Here is an 18,732-nt window from a genome sequence, read left to right as displayed (position 1 = left end):
AATAATTAAATACCTACAGACACTAGTGTTTCATCCTTTCGGGATTCTTCAGTGCAGGGTGTCACGATTACTACCAGTCGAACGATTCGAACCCCGCGACACGAGACATCTCTGGCTCGATTAGCGGAGGCCGTATCCATTCGGCTACCATTAATCATGTGAAATAGCGTTGAATTTTAAACATTTTAATTTAAATGTTCATTACGTCAACAAGCAGTGATCAAATCGTTATACGATGATCTACGCATAAGAGCTAAATTGACCGACTTTTTAATTCAACAGAAAGTGCTCAACGATAAGAAACGTATTTCTTAAAGGGGCTGTCATATATATATATATATATATATTTAATGGATGAGAAAAGGGCATGTAAACAGAGAAACTGAATGCCTAATAACGGCAGCGCAAGATAACTCGATAAGTACAACCACATCAAAGCAAAGATCGACAAAATACAAGAAAACAGCAAATGCAGATTCTGTGGACAAAGAGATGAAATGATAAACCATATATTAAGCAAACTGACCCAAAATGAATACAAAAATAAGCACGACCAAGTGGGAAGAGCAGTACAATGAGAATTTTGCAATCAATAGCATCTCAAACGCGCAGACAAATGGTACAAACATAAGCCAGCAACAGTAACTGAAAACGATAATCACAAAATCCTATGGGACATACAAACGGATAACCCCATCCAAGCAAGAAGACCGGATGTCGTAATAATTAACAAGAAAGATAAGTCATGCTAAATCGTAGACTTTGCTGTTCCAGCTGACCACAGGACAAATATATATAAAAAAGGAGAAACAGAACAAATATACAGAATTAGCCAGCGAGCTGAAAGGGATATGGATGATAAAAAAATCAAGATAGTACCTATAATAGTAGGAGCACTAGGAATAATTCCGAAAAACTTTGAAAAAGAGAATGAGAGAAATTAGAATCAGAGGAATGACTGAAAAAATGAAACGAATAACAATCACGAAAACAGCTGAAATGTTAAAGAAAATTCTTGAATGCGGGGACTAATATACAGGAGCCTCGCGCACGGACCAGATGAAGTGCTGCAGATAAAAAAAACATGAAGAAGCATTACATGGAACCAAGAACATTGAAGATATATGTATGTAAGTTCTTTATCCCTTCTTCATCCCCTCTCCATTCTCTTCCATTACCCAATCACCGCCCTACAAAAATGATGCCAAATGGCCGAGAAGGGTCAAGGAGAATGGAATAACCGAGGAGAGAGCACTGGCCAGACCTCCGCTAGACAAGTGCGAAGAGAACTGGGACCTTGGGTAGGCTTATTGCCACTCAAATTCCAGTGAAGACCAATGTCTGTTACTAGCGAGATATCGATGGTGGGTGGCTGTTGCGATAATGCAAATTCATTTGCAAATGCTATCAGAAGAGGTGGAAAGCACTGGAAAACTGTGGAGACTTGTTGTCACTCAGCTTCCAGAGAACACCATAGGCTGTTTTCAAGGAGAGATGCTTTATGAACTACGTGAAATCTCCTTGTGAGCCATTAATAATCATTTGGTACCACAACAATGAGGCCTATTCCTGAACTCAACTCAAACTGTACGAATAGTACTCATGATAGCTACTAACGGGCAAGAAATGATTATATTTAAGTCCTCTCCATGAGATTAGACATAAGGTCAGACGTGGGTTTGATGAAAGTGTTTTTATGAAACAAATTAGATTTGAACTTGGAAATCCTAGTCCATGCGATTATCAAGTTATTCACCTCTATCGAAAATAATAACATTTTAAAAATGGAGAATTATATTATTAAATATGAGATGCTCTTTAGATGATTCTACTCAATTTTGTGCGACAATTTCGATACATGTCTATACTCCTCTCTCTATATATAATTCAGTACACAAACAAACATGAATGCCTACTGGAGAAAACTTTAATGCCTACTGGGGAGTAATTGAATGCCTACTGGAGAGTATTTAAATGCCTACTGGAGAGAATTTGAGTGGCTACTAGACACTATTCTCAAATGCCTAACGTCTTTCTGCACAAGGGTTTGTCGGGACAATCTGGCATGTTGATAATTTTCCTTGATTAAATATTTAAAATCACATTATATTCACGGCCCAGATAAAATCCCATAAATCTGGCGAACAAACACTGGCTTTTAAGAATAATGGTGTGCCTTCTCCAAGTAATGTGACCTCAAGTAGACGCACGAAGCTGGATACTCAACCAGACTAGATGAATGCTTATGCTGGAATCCAGTAAGATCAAAAGACCACAAGAAAAATATACTATAACATATTTAGATGGCCAAATAGGAAGAGGAGAATTGTGTTCTCAATTTCTTTATTAACTTCGTGTTTGATAGGTAAAAGGAAACTTTAAAGGAATATTCGAACACCTATGTCTCACATAGAGATGATATATTAGCCACAGATCTTTGGGTCTCTTGATTTCTGAGAACTTCGACTGAAGTAAAATGCACACACACAGACACACACAGACACACACACACACAGACACACACACACACGCACATATATATATATATGTATGATATATATGCATATATATATTATAGAATATTGCGTCCATATATATATACATATATATACGCACACACACACATATATATATATATATATATATATATATATATATATATATATATATATATATATATATATATTATGGAATACTGTGTCCACGTATGCTTTCTATGCTCATATATAAACATCACAGTAAAAATGGCCAACGGAAATAATAAAATGCATAGAATATAACGCACTGTTTCTGAATATGAGCCAGTAGACTTTGAAACACAAAAGGAAATAATAACGCTTAATTTATTTTTAATATTTTAACATATGTCCTATGGCTTTCTCTATCTAATTATTCAGTTTTTAAATGGGAAAAAAGTAGAACTTATGTCGAAATAATTATATAATAATAAAATAAAAGACATTTCTTTTGTGCTTCCAAGTCCACAGGTTTATATTCAGAAACGATATGTTACAATTGTCTGTACTTTTATTATATTTGTGCCGTTAGCCATTTTGACTTAGAAAAAAATTAACACAGCACATATGTATGACATATGTCTTTCTCTCTCTTTCCTCCCCCCTCACCTCTCTCTCCTCTGTGTATTTATATATATATATATATATATATATATATATATATATATATATACACACACATATATATATATATATATATAGTTAGTGAATATAGAAAGTGTAGAGAGAGGGGGCGAGTCAATACATACTAGCAACATAATTATTTAAAGTGTTTGCTTCCTTTCGTTGAGAGTAGTCAAATTCATTCAAAGCAAGAGTATAATATGAAACACCGATTTTTTTAAAAAGTGACATAAGAAGAAATGTTTCTTGCTTGAAGCACTATCCCGGATATTTTTTAATATTCTTTAGTAATGAGTTCGATATTTACTGATTTAATATGTGAAAGATTCTTTTGAAAGTTAAATAGTTTTTCTTAAGATCCTCAACTCGAATAATATCTTTGTTATTTGTTTATACCTGCTTTTGCCATTTACGCTTTCTGCATTGTTATCAAGTATGAAATAAATAATCACATACTAAGGGATATGTTTGTTGAAAGTCAAACAATCATTAAGATTCTCTGGGCTTTAGGGGAGCCATATCATAGGGCAATAACAGTATCAAATTAAAGCAGGCTTTAACATTCAACTTTTTACTTTTAACCAAGTGATTGGTCAATTCATAAAATAGGAAAAGTAATTAATATTCTCACACCTGGAACTTACATATAAAATAAACATTACACAACACTCTATCTTATTTATTTATTTGCGAACGGTTATCCTCATCTTTATAGTTCATGTTGTTTCACCACGTTTCCGCCAAACGTGGCTGATACGTGGTGAAAACATCTGACCTTTTTCAGGTTGCTAACCGTGACAGGATAGGAATACTGAGTTTCTTTACTGTATCCTCAGTAATTACTGCCTACCATAGCTGTTATCTCTCAACACGCTTTTGGCCAACTAATCATCTGGCCTGCTTTTGTGTTAGATAGAAACTGCTATCTTCAGACAATTCTCACCTGGAACCGTAGTGGATAAAAACGTTCAGTCTTTCCATAGTTGTTATAGTTTCCAAATCAAAAAGCCACAAAACACACGACTGAAGTTAATTTTGGGAAGTGAATTGTCATTTAAGGTTACGACAAAATTGAGATTTGCTTAAATCCACCATATATCTAGTATTTTTATTAGGGTGACGAGAAAGTTCTTTTCATCTTCCAATCTTTTACGCAACAAAAACGACCCGTTCCTTAACCGGGTTTTAACTTGCGATTAAAAGTGGGTTATTTACGACAACCGGCGACGCTCAGCTCAGTGGTTAGACACCGACAAAGCTCCGCGAAGCCAGAGTCCCACCAAAAAAGGTCATATTATCTGATTGATGGTCTGCAACCAGTCTCGTCCTTTACAGTGTTTTGAATGCAGGCGAAACCATTGCGATGGAGAAATTCTGTCAACAAATGGATGAAATGCATAAGAAACTTCGACCACAACATCCAGCATAAGTTCACAAAAAAACGGCCAATTCTCTTCTACAATAATGACCGACCGCACGTTGTCGATGAAATTTTCAACCTGTAAAAGAGCTAAGTACGTTTTAGCATTGTTTCCACATCTCGGCAGAAGTTTAACGAATTGGTATATTTCACTCTACGTCATCCGACATACTCTCCAGACCTCTCACTCACCGACTAGCGTTTCTTTTTTTTAACATCAGCCTGTAACAAAGTATTTATATTTGCGAAACCATCATTCCCCTCACGGATCTACAAACAATTGAAACAACATGTGTCCTAAAAAGAAGAAGATCAGATCTTCTTCCAACTTCCAACTCATCAATATAACGGATAAGGATTAGCCAGATTTGAGAACAATTTTTTTTCACATCGTATTGGAAGACGAACAAGTTGTAATAAGCAGGACGATAGTCCTGTGATAATGTGTTTCACACTCAAGGAGGCATCACACTAAATTTTTGTTTTACGATGAACCTGTTGTAAACATGCCAATTGATACCAATTTATAGTTTGTTCTAGAAACTTCTTTTTGAAAAAAAGTCCCTATCTCGTAAAGTAATCAATATATCTATCGATTACTATTTCACAAAACATACGTTAAGTATAAATAAGTCTTTTATTTAAATAAGTAAATCATAACAATCAGTATTCTTGTTTTAATATTGATTCACTAGATGGAATCCTGGGGTTGCCCGGTCGCACAATACGCTTTAACATGTTATTTTAAGTTATGAAGATTGTATGTGTATATAGAATCAATACTTTATTGAATATTATATATTATGAGGAATAATTTGCCCGGTGGTATAAGCATAAAATAATAATAACGATAATGTCGTTTATCAAATTTTATCCGTATTTGTTTACAATATCGCGCCAGCTGATATTTGGATGTGACGATCTTAAAATAGTCTTTCCCCTCTTATAGATAAGAAATAATTTTTACAGTGAAATATTTTACGTTACATCGACTAATGTTACACCGGTGTAACGTAAAATATTTCCATTTAAAAATTCTTTTTTACCTATAAGGGAATAAAGACGATTTTTAAGATCGTATTTTTTCGATTTTCGATACTTATCGGATGACTTTCTGTACAAAACATATCTAAGAACACTGCCAGAAATATGAATTACCTTTGTGTGAAATTTGCAAAAGATATGCTCAGCCGTTTCGGAACCTATGCGGAAGGAACTCACACACACCCACACACACAAAGTGACTTTATATAATAGTAGAGATTATAGTGACTCCTTCATTAGCGTTAATTGTATTTTGATTTGATTACAAAGATCCAGATGTTCCAAATGTAAAGCCTCCTTATTTTTATTTAACTCAAAATATTAAACAGCTACGGCGGGAGTGGTACCATTAAAACGGCAACAATTTTTGCTCCCATATTTATTTTTTTTCTATATAGTCATTACGAGTCTCAATGCACTTTTGCCAGCGATTAACGATGGATGTACATGGTCGCTTGAAGAGCGTTTGATTATATGAGACTAGTTCCAAAAGTAAAGGCTCCTACGTTTTTAACTCAAAAGTTGAACACGCTGCTGATGCAATTCTCAACCTAGGATTGAGTATTGTTGCCATATCTTGACAGAGTTCAAAACCGACTTCGTAATCTAGTAGGCGATGCCCCTTTCTTTTCTTTGCAACCTCTTTTCCACATAAGATACGTTGCAAACCTGTCTCTGCTCTATCGCTATTTTCATGGCAAGTGTTCGACTGAGCTCCAATCTATGGTTCTCTTCTCGCTAATCTTTCACAAAAACACTCGTCTTGTCAAAACACTATCAATAAATGTATCCACTCTCTATAGGTGCCTAAAACAAAACGTGAATTCCATCAACAAAGCTTCCCTCCTAGAACTGCCTGTCTGTGGAACTCTTTTCCGCTGGTTTGCATTCTAACTGATTGTCGTCATAAAGTCCAATGTAAATAGTTCTTATTGAACCATCTTCGTAAATAATCTGATTTTACCAAATTCTACGACAAACAATTACTACGTTACTGTATTCATGACTACAATACACACATTAACTCTTATCCGAGCCTCGATATGCGGTAACCTCTTTTGTAAAAAAAAAAGATACGAAGATGCAAGTGGTACTATAAAAACCAGCGACCTTTTGAACTCTATAATTCGGTTTTTATATAGTCACCACCATTCTCGATGCATTTTTGCCAACGATGAACGAGGGCGCATCTCTGTTTCTGGCGCACGTCCTTGACAAGGATTGCTTTCTTATAGTCTAATACCGTCAACATCTGCAACAGAGGGGTGAAACTTTCAGGTCACGAAGGCATGAGTTGAATCATAACTTGCAATCTCCTCTGACCCAATCGGGCGGAATATAAATGGGAGGCATTACTTTTGGAACCCCCTCTTAAATAATTGTATACCTACCCTTCACACTCTACCAATACGGAATACATATTTGTAGCCCATTTAATGTATACAAATAATATAAATTAGATAAGATTAGAATCAATGTTGCGTTCAACGTGGTAGGGGGTTCCCCGGAGTAATATTTTTTTGAAAAAATACTTGAAACTAATTATTAATTTTTAACTTGTAGCTATTCAAATGAATTATTGTCTCAACTTGCACCGAAAAATAGAAACCAATTATTTCGTTGTATAAGAAATAGGGGTTGCTATGCACACACACACACACACACACACACACACACACACACACACACACACACACACACATATATATATACATATATATATATATATATATTTGTGTATATATATATATATGCGTATAAGTGTGTGTGTGATTTTAGGAAGCATTTTTTCTCTACGGCATATTTCATTAAATAAAATACACGTTTTTTGTCTATTAATTCTATTTTCGATCCTTTCCAACTTCCGAATAACAGTCTTCACTTCTGGCTGAAACTGGCTGATGTAATAACCATATTTTTCATAAGCCCGAGCACTTTCGCCAGGGATAAATTAATCTAATTGGTTTTGAATAATTTATAATTATTTCTTCCCATTAGTTAATTATTTTGTTTATCTTTTTTCCATTGGTTAAAAGCATATTTAATGATATATATATATATATGTATATATATGTGTGTATGTATATATATGTATATACACACGCATGCACCCACATATATATACATATATATATATGTGTGTGTGTGTGTGTGTGTGTGTGTGTGTGTGTGTGTGTGTGTGTGTGTGTGCGTGTGTGTGTGTGTGTGCTATGCATATAATTGTTACGATGAAACATTTAAATTAAATTTCAGAAAGAAATTTCTACAATCTTGATATTTACTAAGGGTGTGAAGCATCTTTTAATTTAAAGAACCAAACAACGTATCGATTTTTGTCGTTTAGAAATCTAAACGCTTCCTCTCAGCTAAACAAACAAAAAAGCATGCAAATCGAAACAAACCACATATAATTAATATAAAAATTTAAATGTGATAATAGTCGTATATATTTTTCGGATAAACGTTTTGTATATCGCAGTTGAATGTTGAAATCGTTGTAGAACGTAAAAATCATACTACTTGTACATTTTAAATGAAGATAGCTGTCAGTTTTTAATGAATAAGCAGTATAAGTATTCACACGCACACACAAATACAACTTTCAATAATATTAACACCCCCCCCCAAATATATATATAATTTTTTTACTATAATAATTAATTACCTACAGACACTAGTGTTTATTCCTTTTGGTAATCATCAGGGCAGGGTGCCACGATTACCACCGGTCGACCGATTCGAACCTGGCAGCAAAGCTATTTCTGGCTTCATTAGCAAGGACCAAATCCATTCGGCTACCATTAACCGCGAGAAATACTGTTAAAATTTAAACATTTATTTTTTAAATGTTTTTTAACGTCTGTCAGAGTGATCTAATCATTATATGATAATCTGTGCATGCGAGCAAAAGTGACCGACTTTATTTCAACTGAAAGTGCTTAAGGATAAGAAACGAGTTTCTTAAATGGGCTGACAATTGTTTTACTATAATTAATAATTAAATACCTACAGGCAGTAGTGTTTCATCCTTTCGGGAATCATCAGTGCAGGGTGTCACGGTTAACATCGGTCGACCGATTCGAATACGGCAACGTAGCCATTTCTTAATCCATATATATATATATACATATATATATATATATATATATTATTGAATATTGAATATATATATATATATATATATATATATATATATAGTGGTACGTGATAGCAATTTTCAAGGAATAAATGAATACACACAAAATAAATGTAATCCTAAAACTAATCATTATTCTCATGGCAAGTACTCATTTAAGCTTAAGTCTATGCTTCCTGCCAAATCTTCACAAAAAACTTGTCTATCTACAACCGGTACCATCAATGTCCCACACATTCTAACTGTGAATAAAGTTTCTTTTCTAGAACTGCAAACCTGCGGAACTCTATTCCCCTGGGCTGCTTTCCTGCTGACTAAAATACGGTCGTCTTCAATTCCAATGTAAGTAAATTATTGTTAGATAGTACGAATCTACCCAATTATAATATTAATAATCATTACAGTGTAGTTCTAGTGTATACTCATTAACCCATATCCGGAGAATGACATTCGGGCTATGATAAGTGGCTGTGTCCCTTAACCATAGCCATAATTTAAAAGTAAACTCTAACCCTGACTTTATAGAATTTAGAATACAATTAGAATGAATATGGAATAACCAAACAATTAATATTTATCGATGTTATATATGTTTAATTAAGCAATAGGAATCGAGCTCGCTATTAGCTGTCAATGTATGGAAAACATTGACAGAAAATTGACCATGTTTTCCTTTTTACTGATCTATTTCTGTATCTCTCTTTCCCTTTTTTAATGGGAATTTTGAGTTTAAGCGTAAATTCAACACACACCACCGAATGTCACGTCTATATTATTATGCCACCCCTTACATCTACTACGTAAAAACCGAAGCTATTAAACCTGACATAGTGATTTGTGATAAGAAGGCAAAAAGAGCAACCTTTGGTAGAAGTCAGTAGCCCTAATGATGCTGAGTTAAACAGAGCTGAGAGGAAAAAGATGATGCACAGGACTTATGTATGACTTTAAAAGAAACTTGAATCTTCGGAAGATCTCCATCATTTCCGTAATTTTAGAAGCCACTGGATTTATGAAAGAGAATTTCAAAAATTACCTGGAAAATATACCAGATGAACCAAGAACAAGAGAGATACAAATAATTGCACTTAAAGGGGTGGTTAAACCTTAAAAAGATTTCATGGTTGGAATGTATGAGATAGCAGGTGAATTTGTGGCATCCAGTACGATGTTACATCCCCAGCTCCAACAAAATTATAAGAAAAGAAGAAGAAAATTATGAAAATTTTTAGTATAACACATAATCTGATGTAATTATATATATATATTTAGCATAACACATAATCTGATGTAATTATATATATATATTTTTAGTATAATACATAATCTGATGTAATTATATATATATTAGTATAACACATAATCTGATGTAATTATATATATATTTTTAGTATAACACATAATCTGATGTAATTATATATATATTTTTAGTATAACACATAATCTGATGTAATTATATATATATATTTTAGTATAACACATAATCTGATGTAATTATATATATATATATATATTAGTATAACACATAATCTGATGTAATTATATATATATATATATATTAGTATAACACATAATCTGATGTAATTATATATAGATATATTACTATAACACATAATCTGATGTAATCATATATATATTTTTAGTATAACACATAATCTGATGTAATTATATATATATATTTTAGTATAACACATAATCTGATGTAATTATATATATATATACATATATATATATATATTAGTATAACACATAATCTGATGTAATTATAAATATATATATTTAGTATAACACATAATCTGATGTAATTATATATATATTTTTAGTATAACACATAATCTGATGTAATTATATATATATATATTTTAGTATAACACATAATCTGATGGCACTCAAATATAAACAATACTAATTATTTGCTCTTGGTATATTATTAGCTTCCGTTAGTAAAATCCAAAACAGAGTATGCTGTTATATTTATGTTTTAAAAAGTAATAAATACGATATTTTATTTTAAAATGCTGATTCAATAAAAACGTCAAAAACTAATTTTTATTAAAAATTAATTTTTAAGAGAATACTGAAAATGTAGCAAAAAAAAACGTTTTTTCATTAATCAAAACATTTGTCCAAATTTTTTAACAATATTTGACTGAAAATATATTTTTTACAATCTATAGTCATCACCCATCCAGGCACGGAGACGATTAAAGGATACGGATTAACGGGTACCGTAATGGAAATTCGATTAGCTAATTTGTTTTACGGGACGGTCCTTCAAGAACCTGTTCACGTTGGACTTGAAAAAAGACCACGTCATATTCAGCCGGGGAGAAGCTTCATGAAAGTTTCGCTTAGATTTTGGCACAGAATTGATGCGTATTGTTCTTAGGTAGTTTTGTATGTAGTCGAGTGTTTGCCACGAAAGATATACAGTGGGGAAATCATAGCGTGAAGCTCAGTCGAGCATTTGTCATGAAAATAACGATAGAGTACTGATAGGCTCGCAACGTCTCTTCTATGAGAAAGAAGCAGCAGAAAGGAGAAAAGTGTATCGCCCACCAAATTCCAAATCGGTTTTGTACCTTGTCGAGACAAGAAAAATATGCTTTGATGTGCTCCTTGTTTTATAAAAATGTTCTTTCATAATTTTGTATTGATTTCTCTTATTATAATATTGTTAGTTTGTAGACACAATAACCTTTAAGTACTCTCATTGATAGTAGAATCAATGCCCCCCTAAAGTCCAACCATACTTTACGGTAGTAGGGGCGACGTAAAATTGTTAATGTCAGTGGTATACCGTTTGAAAGTATGGATCAGTAAAAATGTCTTCATGACAGGGAGGTTGGGCTAAGCGACATTAGGACTTTAACCCGACTAACAGAAAACTCGTGAAATTCAGGAGAACCTGCATCAAGTTCTATCTTCTTTTGTTTGCCTGTGCTTCTACTTATGCCAAAAAGGGTTGTCAGGTGCGAAATTGCATTGGAGTTGGGGTAGCAACATTGGTTTTTCGCCAATTTTTTGTGTTGTTTGAGTCGAACAGAATTCGTTAGAGATCGTTGAGAAAGCTGCTCTGTGTCGGGATTTAATACCTGCAATTCTGTAAGTGAAATAGCTATGAATAACGAGGAAGGTTCCATGCAAACCAACCCTGAGGGAGGAGTTGGGTTTGCTCTAAGACGCCCGTTTCACTTACCAGCAATAAAAACAACAGCAGTAAGGAGTTGACGGTGTCTAAATGGTTAATGACGTGGAATGGTAAGTTGGGTGTGCCAAGTCATAGTTCAGTTTGTTCCACAGAAATACTTAACAACATTCACGTGGTCCGTTCCGTAAATATTCAATGTCTTTCTGGAAAACATACTAACTCGAGGAACCGAATGCTGACAATAAATATCTGATTCATAGTAAATTATTCAATAGTGTTCGATAACAAAACGAGTATCAGTAACTGTAATTGTTGATATGACAAACAGGACCGTCCCAAGAATTAATAAGGTCTGAAAACTGAATTTTTACTTAAGGCTTCTTGATATATTGATATAAAACAACCTCTTGGTTAGCAGAGATATTCTTTTTAAAATCTGGTATTGGTGTGATCACTCTCTCTAAACTGTTAGGACGCAACAATCGAACACGCGATATGGAAAGCCGTACAGAAAATAATTCATTTCACAGAACGGAATCCACCGTTAAATAATTAAATAAATGAGATTTTTCATCTCACCTGTACTATTTGAACGTTAAACGTTTATTTTAATTAAATTATATTATTAAACGCGTTTTTTTTTTAAATATGTTGTGCTTCTGGTTATTCTTGTATGGCTTGTTTTTGAATAGCTCTTTGGGGTAGAAGTAGATTAAAGAATTATTAGAGTCAGAGTCAAAAGAGGAATGAACAAAAAAGAAAACGAAAGGAATGGGGTGATGGTGAGAGAGAATGCAAAGAGGAAAGAGTAGACAAAAAAGAGTAAGGCAATAAGAAGCAGAAGAGGAAAGAACGTGGCGAGATAAAAGAAGGAAAGAGAAAGAAAGACAAGAAGAATTAGAGATAGAAGACAAAGAACAATAACAAGACTAAAATATACAAGAAAGATGAAAAGAAAAAAGACGATGTGGAGGAAAGGGGATAGAGGGTGATATGAAAGGGAAGGAGAAGAAGACGAGGCCAAAAAAGGAGGATGAATAAGGGTGAGGGAATGGTGGAGAAGAAAGTTGGAAAAAAAGAAGGATGAACGGGAAAGATGCGAGAAGAAAAGAAGGAAATACAAAGAAGAATAAGAAAAAAGGGAGCAAGAACCTTAAGAGGAAGAAGGAAAAAAAGCAAAATCTTTAAGAGGGCGAAGAAAGTAATAGAAAAAGAAGTAAAAGGAAAAGATAAAGAAACGGGGGTGATACAAAAAAAAGAAAAGAGGAATAAAAACGAACGAAAAGAAGTAAAAGAAGGAAAGGACCGAAAAGAAACGAAGGAAAGCATCGAGAGAAAAAGAAGAAAAAAGAGAAAAATGGTGAAGAATGGGAGAGAAGTAGAAAAAAAGAAAGAAAAGAAAGAATGTGTTTGTGTAGATCTCGAACAGAAAAGACGGTGTTCTTTTCTGTCGTTTTTGCTGATTAAATGAAAACTTATACAAGGCCAAACATGGCAGTTGTTAAAAGTGTCAACTTAACTGCTAAGTAATCGTATGGCATCCCAACATAAATGCACAAGTCATTTTACTGAAAGAATCTAACAATTGAATTGTATCAGGTTTTTTTACAATTAATGCTAAATAACTTGATTTCAATTTTCGCGAAAAGGAAAACTACGAAAGTTCATGAAAGAAAATTTCCATCGAGAAGCACTAAAACATACCGTGGAATGTAATTTAAAAAATACAATTTGGTTTCGGTGGATGATTTGAAGTGCTATTCTCATCTTGAATTAAATCTCACACTAAGTAAAGTGGTCGACAATAGTTATGGGCGACTCAAACGTTTCATTTTCATCATCTACTAAAACGAGGTGCAGAGGAAGACATTACCCCTTTCTCAAGATTACTCAACTCAACTTGAAACCTCGCCATATAATGTTTAGCAAGAGGTATCAAGTACAATTTTTAATTGTTGGCATGACGACAACTGACGATCGGGTCCTAGTTTCTTGATTCATTATCAAACACTTGCCATTATGACAAATGAGCCAGTTTCTAACAGTGGTAGTCCGAATAATGCAAATAATACGAAGATTCGATGCCTTAGTTCAGTCTCAATAGACAGTGATTACCCCTGTAAAATTAGCTGCGCGTGTAATTGTGAGACAAGTGTTGCGCAATCTCAACTACACTTCACCTGAATCGACACTGTTTTGATCCATTACCAAGAGGAGGCCTCAGACTGATTGAGAACAATGACGAGAAAAGCAGAGATGGTCACCCATTTTAGTACTGGCCAAGTTCAACAGTGCTTAACTTCGGTGAAGTGACGGGAATTGCTGTGCTAGTGTGATTATGTTATATACGAAAATTATTTACTTTATAAAAAAAAATTCTCATCTGAAAATTTCGAAATAAAACCAACTCAATTTATTAAATCTAAAATTTAATTATCACTGCATTTAATTGAACGGGTTCAAGTTGTAATTGCTACATCTGGAGTTCAACCTGTAATTGCTACATCTGGAGTTATTATGCACTAAATATGTTGGCAGTGGCATATCATGCAAGCACAGAGATGCCTGATTAATAACTTGTGCAGCATTCATCATGAACCAGTTTCCTTCGATAGAGAAATATTTAAGAAATATTAAATTCCCAAATGCTTGCTAATCACATACATATGTCAAGACGGATATATTTTTTAATTAAAATCGTTCCAGATAACGCGTGAAGGCAATCGCTGTAAGACGCTTACAAGAACGGGAGATGTTTATCACAAATATTGATACGATACACAGCTGTTTTCATTGCATACTCAATGATTTTCATGACTCAAACATTAACTTTATTATTGTTTTCATATTCGTTATAATCACGTTGAAATAACGCTTCTGGTAAAGTCAGCGAAGTTGAAGTAAAACCTGGTCAGTACCAAATGGGTGACCAATTAGGAATAACCTCAAATGAAATGAGAGGCTTTTGTATTGAAGAAGCACTCTGCTTTGACTAACTTCTGATACTCAACTTTACTCGTTATCTGAAAAAAAAAACATACGTCAGATCCGTTGCCAAAGCCGTTGAAAAAATGGATGGATCATTCTACCGTTCCAGAAAGTATCTCAGACTAGACGTACTAAGATATAGTACTGTTTCCACAGCTGCTAAAAGTACCATTTCGTTTCTCGACCAGGGAAAAAACCATTTTCGAAATCTAATGGTCAAGACGACCAAGCGTTATACTAGATACAGGTGTTGTTTCAAACACGTACGGCGCCTAGCATTCCCAAAATGGTCACCCATCTGGTATCGGCCAGCCTTATCATTGCTTATCTTTGAGGTTTATGAAAAAATTAAACCCTTATTCTTCACTTAATCGTCAAAATAAACGATAGGACTAAATTAATTTATTTTGTTTTGTAAGAGTTACCGTAGTTTTTTTTAAAGTAACATTAAATTATGGATGTTTTTAATTTCGCCACGCGACATCTATATATTGATATAAAAGATGGAATTATTTAAAATTCATGTACTTATGTTATAATATTTTTGCATATTCTTATAGAAAATCACTCTAAATCTTATTTAGACAACCATTTAAAAAATGATTCCAAAACCTTTATAAAATATATTTAAATATGTTACCCAAAAATCGCGGTGAATGGTGTTTTTGAAATTTTAAAATTCTATTAAAAAAAAAAAGTTTTATATTATTCTACTTTTTATATGATAAAATTCACGTTTTTATCTTTCTGGAAAAAAAATTGCTCAAGAATTGATTTTAACTCGCTTTAAAAAAATCAACTTGTTTTTTTTTCCATTTTGTTGGTCCGTGAAAATTCTTGTTATATCCTTCTGTAATGTACTTTTAATATATATCTGGTTCAGTCTCTCTCCAAAATTATTGTAGGAGTCTGTGATGTACTTCCATACTATCGACGTCGGGCGTGACCACAGAGCCTACCACATTATTATACTTTGTTCAAGCATAAACATGTTTAAGTAATCTGGTTAATGGAGTTTGGGAATATATCTATGTGCAGTCTATCTCGAAGACCTTATCAAGGCCCGGAAGCCATTCAGGGATAAGGGTTATTGCAAGTACATTACGTTAGTGTGGAGATTTGATGAAGTGTTTACTTAACGGGGCGGCTCATTAGGAATTTGTTAACATTGGACTTGAAGACATCCAAGTTGTAGTCCGGAGGGAAGCAGGCAGACGGAACAGAGTTCCACGGGCGTGCAGTTATAAGAAAGAAGCTTTGTTCATGGAATCCACGTTTTGATTTAGGCACAGATATAGAGTGGGGGAAATTTTTCACAGTGGATTCAGCTAGACGGGTGTTTTTCGTGAAAGATTGGCGAGGGGGGACCATGGATTGGAGTTCAGACGAGCACCTGCCATGAAAATAACGATAAAACAAGGATAGGCTCGCAACGTCTCTTCTGTGGGAGAGAGGTTGCAGGGTAGAGAAAAGGGCATCCCCCACTAAACCACGAAGTCTATTTTGTACTCTGTCAAGGCATGATAGGCTGTTTTTGGCAGCTCCTGCCCAGATATGGCAACAGTATTCCATCCTTCATGTCTTTATAATATTCTTCTGAAATCTTGAAAAGAAATATATATTACATTCTGATTCTGACGCGACAGCCAGGCAATTGTATTTTAATTAGAGTTTCACGCTTAACAAAACAGCGACATAAATTATTTAAAAAAAAAAAAACTTATTTTGAATTTCATCTTTGGTGATACTGCGATTCCATCTTTTAAAAGGGATGGGGGTGAAGCTGATACCGTTCTATTGAAAATGAAATCGCTGTAGCGTATTATTATAACGACTAGACCTTTTAGCCCGTTAAAAACGAAAAGATGTTATAGCCTGTTGATTTGTAAGATGTTTGAATAGGATTACATTTGTGCACATGTTTGTATCTATATATTAACACGATATTTTGGGTGTCATGCTTACATTTTTTTTCTACCGAGTGACTGTTGTTTACATTATTATGACCGTCCTTTTTTGTAATAAATAATTTTACTGAGAATTCTTTATAAGTTTTGGTTTCGATTTCGAGTACATCTGAAGGATCCCAAATTATAATATATATACATATATATATATATGTATATATGTATATATATATATAAGATAGTAGCGTTCGTGTGTGTCTGTGTGTACAACTACCAATCACCAAAGAAATATAAAGGCCATATGTGTGTACACCTTTCCTGGTCAAAAAATATTAATGCTCATATAAGGATACTTCTGTCAACGGAGACATTATATTGTATACGGACTTTCAATATATAGCATTCTTTAAACCACTTTTCATTACTGAGTTACGGTCATTAACATATCACATTAAATGCAATCTGTTTAAATAATTACCTCGATGACATTACTTACTCGACATAATAGCTTTGTTTCAACTATACTAATTATTTTTTGTAATTATTTAGTCTATTTAAATTTCAAGTTATGTTTTATTTAATTTATTTTATCTGAAATCTAAAACCGTTTTATTTTCAAACCAAAAACCAGAAAACCAAAAGGGCAAATAACTGTGATAGCTTGATTGAAAAATTGTTTTAAACAGAGCACGTTATTGAATATATCCTGCTTTTGTTTTCATTTCGAAATATTATTCTAAACTGAATTATTTTTTTATTTTAATTCGGAGGAAATTTTTTTTCACTTATTCTTACTTTTTAAGTAACCTTTTTTTATTTGTTAGAGAAAACAATTAAAACTAATGTCCTCATTTACTTGCATCCTCACGAGGGTAGAGTTAGTCAGACACATGTGAACAAAATCCATCATCCCCTGCTCTTTTTGTTTTTTGTTTATAAAATTTAATCGGTTCCCAGAATTTATTATAATAATTATCCCACAGCAAATGTGTTTAATTGCCTGCGAAACAGATTTTCTTTACAATTTATTTAATATTTTAAATTACAAATGATCAATTTTTACGACATGACACAGCGTCGTTTAACCTCTAGAAAAATGGTCAATGTCAAGTTTCGTTCCAACCCCTCAAAAAACTTGAAAATGATGACTTTTAATGGTTTTTGATAGTGCTAAAAATATTACATTTAAATTTGGGGCAGATAAGTAGTTTTCATGATATGAAAAATTACTTTTTCAAAAAGTGGGGACACTTTTCTATATAAATTTAACATAAAATGGGCACCTACTTTCTAACCACCTAATAATTTCTACATATCATGAAACAAATTTAACTGTGATATTCATTTTCAGCACCACCTAAACCCATCGCTGTTTTTTACTAAGAGATTCGTTTATTTTTCATCATTTAGGACGTAAATAATGCTGCTAGTAAGCTTACACGAGCGGTTTACAAAAATATATTTTTGTTATGCATTTTTTAGGTGGGTATTCAATTATAGATTTTGTATAGATTTTATCAGGTGCTTCTGTAGTTTACTTAAGCGCCTCTTAATGTAAACAGAATTTTTGTGAAATGTTCAACTGCAGAGGCACCTGTTCACAACCATACAAGTTGTATAATGAAAAAAGAACGAAAAACAAAAGTATGCTTTTGTAAGCTTACTAACACATTAATTAGCGTCCTAAATTATGAGATGAAAAAAATAGCGCCAATTTTGGGGGGTGCTGAAAACGAATATCACAGTTAAATTTGTTCTATGATATGAAGAAATTACTAGGTGACAAGAAAGTGGGTGTTCATTTTACGTTAAATTTATATAGGAAAGTGATCCTCCACTTTTTGAAAAAGTAATTTCTTCAGATCATGAAAACTACTTATCTACCCAAAATTTAAACGTAATATTCGTTTTCAGCACCACTGAAAACCATTAAAAGTCGTCATTTA

The sequence above is a fragment of the Euprymna scolopes genome, chromosome 5 (assembly GCF_053919585.1).
Source record: "Euprymna scolopes isolate OS-2025 chromosome 5, ASM5391958v1, whole genome shotgun sequence".
Classification (NCBI taxonomy): Eukaryota; Metazoa; Mollusca; class Cephalopoda; order Sepiida; family Sepiolidae; genus Euprymna; species Euprymna scolopes.
Note: the sequence above shows the minus strand (reverse complement) of the source record.